At 32.0% G+C, this 6311-nt stretch overlaps 1 protein-coding gene and 1 pseudogene across 5 annotated transcripts in view; both read left to right on the top strand.

The window, feature by feature from the left end:
• The window catches only part of LOC125614152 (dystrophin-like), a 753869-nt gene that overhangs the window by 532592 nt on the left and 214966 nt on the right, over positions 1-6311 (top strand). The window lies entirely within an intron of this gene.
• LOC125614151 lies at positions 692-6311 on the top strand (annotated as a pseudogene).

Raw genomic sequence — 6311 nt, 5'->3', positions numbered from 1 at the left:
TCTCTTTATCTTGACAAATTTGTTTGAATTCCTTGTTAAGCAAGAGGGTTCACATCTTAAACAACACTTTCAATAATTTGTTAAGGTTATTACTGGCCTTGATTTCAAACAAGAACCTCCAGAGACTTGAATGGACATTAGTTAATCATATTAAAGTTGCATTTGTATCTAAATACTTGTCTGTAATTTTCAAAAACTAAGCATGACATATTTTGAAAACTGATTAATGTAAGCAACTAAATATTCCAAGATGAAATATTCCGAATCAAAATATATAGCACATTACAATGTGGTTAAACAGGCCATAATTAGTTCTGGTTCTGTAATTAATCATACACACTGGATATATATCTACATTATTAAATTTTATCTAAATAAAGTTAATGTTATCTAAAATATAATTTTCATTTAATGGTATGAAATTTAAAATTGAAGGGACTTAGGTTTAAATGACTTCTTAACTATGCAATCCTATATGAATTATTAACTTATCTGAGCCTCAGTTTTCTCATCTATAAAGATAGACCAAAAAAAATATTCTAAAAGTTGGTAGATGCGGTGGTATATGACTGTAATCCCAGCGGCTTGGGAGGCTGAGGCAGGAGGATCACAAATTCAAAGCCAGCCTCAGCAATTTAGCGAGACCCTGTCTTAAAATTTAAAAAAAAATTTAAAAATGCTGGAGATATAGTTCAGTGGTTTAGCATCCCTGGGTTTAATGCCCAATTTAAAAAAACAATGTAAATGTTAATGTGGAAATTAATTGTACTAAAATGTATAATTGGTGCTTAGAATTTTTTTTCATTTTAATTATTTATGTTTATTAATGAAAAATGTTTTGGCTTAGGGATATAGCTCCATGATGTCTCATTTGCCTAGCATGCATGAGGCCTGCATTCAATCCTCAGCACAGCCCAACAAAAAAAAAAAAAGAAAGAAAGAAAAGGAAACTTTTTAGTTTTATTTTTGGTAAACAATATATTATTCACACAACATCTAACATAATGTTGCTCCTTAATAAATCAACTTGGCTTATTTCCTTTACTTTCTTATCAATAATTTTTAAAATTCATAATCTTCTATGAATTAAAAATGGAACTTGGTTAAATGGCAGATTAATTTGATTTAAGGAAAAAACATTTCCATATCAAAAATTCACTGTGAAATTTGTATGTATTTAATTTAATGTCATCATTAATTAATAAACACCCTGGAATTATGGCATGGACACAATAATTGTAGTATTTACTGAATGAGTGAAGGAAAGAATGAATGAATCTTTAAGAACTTAACTCTTCTCCACTATACTTAATTCCTTTTTAACATAGTATATATTCCATTGCTTTGATCTCATTTCTGTTATAAATGCAAGTTGTTATTTTGCATATGAATCACCATCCATAAATTTATACTCAGTGTGGGGTTTTAAATAATCATTACCATGGAAATTATACTTATTCAAGTAACAGTTCTGTGGGTTGGAGTTTATGAATTTCTAAATTTAAAAAAATGCTGATTTAAATTTAGTATTTCTAGTCCCCTATACTATCTGTTTCACATCTCCTGCTGCCTTTCTATTAAATTTTGTTAAAAATGTATTTTGACAGCAATTGGTATTTATTCCTGCCTTCTTGGCATTTATGATGCTTAAACTTCCTTTTGAAAGCTTTCCTTTTGATGTATATTGAGTTAATTCCTGCTTGTGCTGTGACATCTACCCGACTACCACAAAACCTTTTAGCCACTCACTGCAGTAAATGGGAAACTGCCATAGCGTGACAGGATGTGGACTGAAAACATGACCACACAGAAAATAGCAAACTCTCTGGAAATCTGTATTTCTTCCTCAATTTCATGGCCTCAAGTAACTTGATAATTTTACATTTTTAATGCCTGTCAGCTCTAATAGGATCTGATAACCAACTAAAGTCTCTATTGGAAGTTAAGAGGGGAAAGTATCTGGAATAGCACTTGATGGTGCAGGGAAAGCTAAATGAAGACACTGGACGAGTCTAAACGTTATGAGAATAATAATAAGGGAAAGAAGAATATGAGGACATAGATCCTGAAAAGCTCTTGTGAATATTTGCATTCTAGCTTTAGAAGATTACCAGAGAATAAATTAGTGAAAATATTTCATAGAATAAATATTTAATAAGCACTTACTACATACAATTTGCTGAGCACTACGGATATAAGATTACAAACTTCCTCCTATTAAAATAGACATTTTTAAATGTTATACTTGGAACTATGGACAGGTCTTTAAAATAATTTTTAGTTACTGTTCATTTTGGTTAGGAAGGAAGGGGAAATAAATTACCTTGGTCATTTTATTTACATTTAATTCTGACAATTAGAAGGGGATTCATATTTAAGGTTAAAAAGTGGATTCTGGTGCTTATCTTTTTCTTCTTTCATTTATTTGTTTGTTTGTTTGCTTATACATATCAGGATTGAACCTAGTGCTGCTAAACCACTGAGCTACAACCCCAGCCATTTTTATTTTTTATTTTTATTTTGAGACAGAGTCTCACTAAGTTGCCGAGGCTGGCTTTGAGCTTGCAATCCTCCTGCCTCAGTCTCCAGAGTCAGTGGGATTATCTTAAAAGCTTTTACATTGTCTTGGGAATAAATATCATTTTAGATTATGACTGATATTTTCTTAGGTGTGAATTCTATACAGTTTTGTACAACCACTTTTCTTATTTAGACCTTTAAGAATGGCTCCACATCTATGCATAAGAGTTTCTGTACTGAAAATAAACACTGTACATAATTACCTTAAAATACCATTAGCATTTCATTCTGTGCTAAAGAATAAAAATTGTAAACAAAACTTACTTAAGTGGGCTAACTCATTTAGAATTTACACAGTATGACCAGATCCTAGGAGGAAGTGCACCTTTGAAAAGAGACTGTTAAGAAAATCAATAGTGTAATCATGATTCAAGAAATTATATAAAACTCTTAATGAGCACTATCAATTCTTCTTTTGCTAAAAATTATTGATATTCTACTTTTAAATTACCCTCTTTTATATTGCTCCCCTGAGGATCTAATTAATCATCAGGATCACTTAATTTCAGTTACCATTCTGCTCTTAGGAAAAAAAATATTTAAAGATATACTGATTTGGTACTTTAGATTTTCAGTGTTTTTATTTAGCATTGCTTTTAGGAAACTTGTATTATAGAAGTTTGACTGTGGAATCAAATTTTCTGAAAAAATGCTTTTAGTGATTTCTTGTATTTTTGAGTTTAAATTTTTATACATGATGGCCCCAAAACACAAAGCATAAGTAATTGTACTTTTATAATCAATCAGTTATGGAAATACGTTAAAACATGCTAAAACTAAAATTTAACTTAAAATGGAATTAATTTAATTTCCAAAATGCCTAGGAATTCCAGTTATATTAGGTCCCATGATGCTAGAAAAATGACTTTGCAATTATTATTACAGAATTTTCTATTGTGCATCAAGTTATAATAGATAACAATAGTCACCCACCCAACAGTTGAATTCCAGCTTGTGTGTATCCCAATAGAACTCTGGTTTTGTTCAGATAACTATTCACACAGTTGACAGTAGTCTTTAGAGGAGAAAGAAGCCTATCCCTTGTCACAGAAGGGAATCATACTTCATTTAACACATTTATGTGCTTTCATGCCCTTTGCCAATTTTGGGCTTAAGTATAGACATGGGATGTAATTTGGGCCAATAAAACAGGAGGCAAGTTTTTCTAATCAATAAGAAATGTTCACTTAATTAACTGGTTGAGTTTTCCTTCAAGATACACATATAATTTAAAATGTAGAAAGCCCACTGATTTATGTATGATTCAAAAAGTATTTAATGAACTCAGATTAGACTGACTAGACTATGGACCTGAAACAGTATATACCAACTGTGGCAACAGATGGAAATATTTTTGTTGAAAAAATACACATTGACTGAAGTGAATCACTGTTACTATCATTATTTGTTCTCTCTCTTTAGGAAGACTTAACCCTAGCATTAAATGTAATGCTGTCCTTTAGAAAACAAAATCTCTAAATAAATAAAGGTCTATCAACAACTAAAAAATATTTTAAAAAAGAAAATAAAAATCTCCATTTCTAAGAAGTTATTTGAAGAGAGAATATTTGAGAGGTTACATGATGAGAAAAATTTTAACTGTGCAAGCAATTAGAACTTTGACAAATAACATTGTCTTTAATTTTGAGAAATCTAACACATTATACTCAGTGAAGTATAACACCTGAGTTTTAAAGTAGAATATTAGGAGAAAAGTAAGTGGCTTTTGGAGTTATAGCCTGTATTGGGAAGATATTTTTTTCATTTTTTTTTACATAGAAAAAAATGAGCAGTATACTATTATACTATTAAGACACCACAATTCCTGAAAGGTATATTAAAAATATCATTATTTTAGCAAATAAAATTTAGAACCATGAAAGAAATATTAGAGGGAATGTTCTTTTGTTTCATTGAGAAGAATGCCTATTATAACAAATAAAAATCTTAAACTAAATTAAATATGGTACTTAGAAATAGCCTATGAAGTCACATGAATTTATAGAAGGGTGTTTATTTTTTTTCAAAAAGTTTAGGAAGATTGGACTTGAATTCAAGCTTGAATTTGATCTTCTAAGCTCAACTTTAAATAGTTAGGCATGAACATGGAAAATTTAGAAGTGTAGTCAAAGTAAAATGATATTTGAGTACCAAAATTATGGAAAATTAAATTTATCTGAAATATCTTCAATTGTCTTAATTTGGGCAATTTTAAAAAATAAATAAGTTTATAAAAAGGAATACCAGTGGGGTAACTAGTACTACGGAGCCAGGACCATGGCGTCGGGCTGCAAGATTGGCCTGTCCATCCTCAACAGCGACCTGGCCAATTTAGGGGCTGAATGCCTCAGATGCTAGACTCTGGGGCAGATTATCTGCACCTGGATATAATGGATGGGCATTTGGTTCCCAGCATCACCTTTGGTCACCGTGTGGTAGAAAGCCTCGGAAAGCAGCTAGGCCAGGACCCTTTCTTTGACATGCACATGATGATGTTCAAGCCAGAACAGTGGGTAAAGCCAATCAATATACCTTTCATCTGGGGGCCACTGAGAACCCAGGGGCTTTGATTAAATACATCCAGGAAAATGGGATGAAGGTTGGCCTTGCCATCAAAACAGGAACTACAGTTGAGTATTTGGCACCATGGACTAATCAAATAGATATGGCCTTGGTTATGACAGTAGAACCTGGGATTGGAGGGCAGAAATTCATGGAAGATATGATGCCAAAGGTTCATTGGTTGAGGACCCAGTTTCCATCTTTGGATATAGAGGTAGATGGTGGAGTAGGTCCTGACACTGTCCATAAATGTGCAAAGGCAGGAGCTAACATGATTTTGTTTGGCAGTGCCATTATGAGGAGTGAAGACCCCAGATCTGTGATCAACTTACTAAGAAATGTTTGCTCAGAAGCTGCTCAGAAATGGTCTCTTGATTGATGAAATCATAAGGAATCCAGAGTTTGTGTTCATAAAACCTTCTTTTTACTGGAAAACAGTATTGACTACCAAATCATACCAGGTTGAGGCAGTGCTGCTTTTCTGAGCAATTATTCATTCCAGTGATTAAAATCTATTGTGCAGAATGTTCTAAGAGGTTAGAAATTGATGTATATAACATTCTTTAGTGATCTAATTTAAAGGTTAGTGTGGTTAAAAAACTGTTTCTAATAGATTTGATTTTTATAAAGAGTGAAAATATGGGCTGTATTAAGGTTACAAAAAAGAAATGTATCATAACGCCTAAGGTGGACGGATATTAGCTACTATGAAAAATTTTTTCCACGTTTTTAAAAGTAATGTTCTATTGTTTCCCCAAAAACAAAGGAAGCCCTTACATTTTTCCTATATTTTTTCCTGTTTCACGTCATTTGTGATTTGTTTATATGCTTCATAATATGAGTAGTGTGGAGCTAAAAAACACAAGCTTGGGCAGGATGGCAAAAAAAAAAAAAAATACCATCTTGTTATTTATGACAACGTGGACAGAATTGGAGATCATTATGCTAAATGAAATATACCAGGCACAGAAAAAGAAGAATCATATGATCTCACTCATATGTAGAATCAAAAATGTAATCTCTAAGAAGTTGAGAAAAGCCAGGTGCCAAGGCTCAAGCCTATAATCCCAATGACTTGGGAGGCTGAAGAGGGAGGATTGCAAGTTTTAAGTCAGCTTCAGGAACTTAGTGAGACTCTGTCTCAAAATGAAAAAAAAAAAAAAAAAAAA

This window comes from Marmota marmota, unplaced genomic scaffold (assembly GCF_001458135.2).
Source record: "Marmota marmota marmota unplaced genomic scaffold, marMar, whole genome shotgun sequence".
Lineage (NCBI taxonomy): Eukaryota > Metazoa > Chordata > Mammalia > Rodentia > Sciuridae > Marmota > Marmota marmota.
Note: the sequence above shows the minus strand (reverse complement) of the source record. Positions and strands in the feature narration are given on the sequence as shown.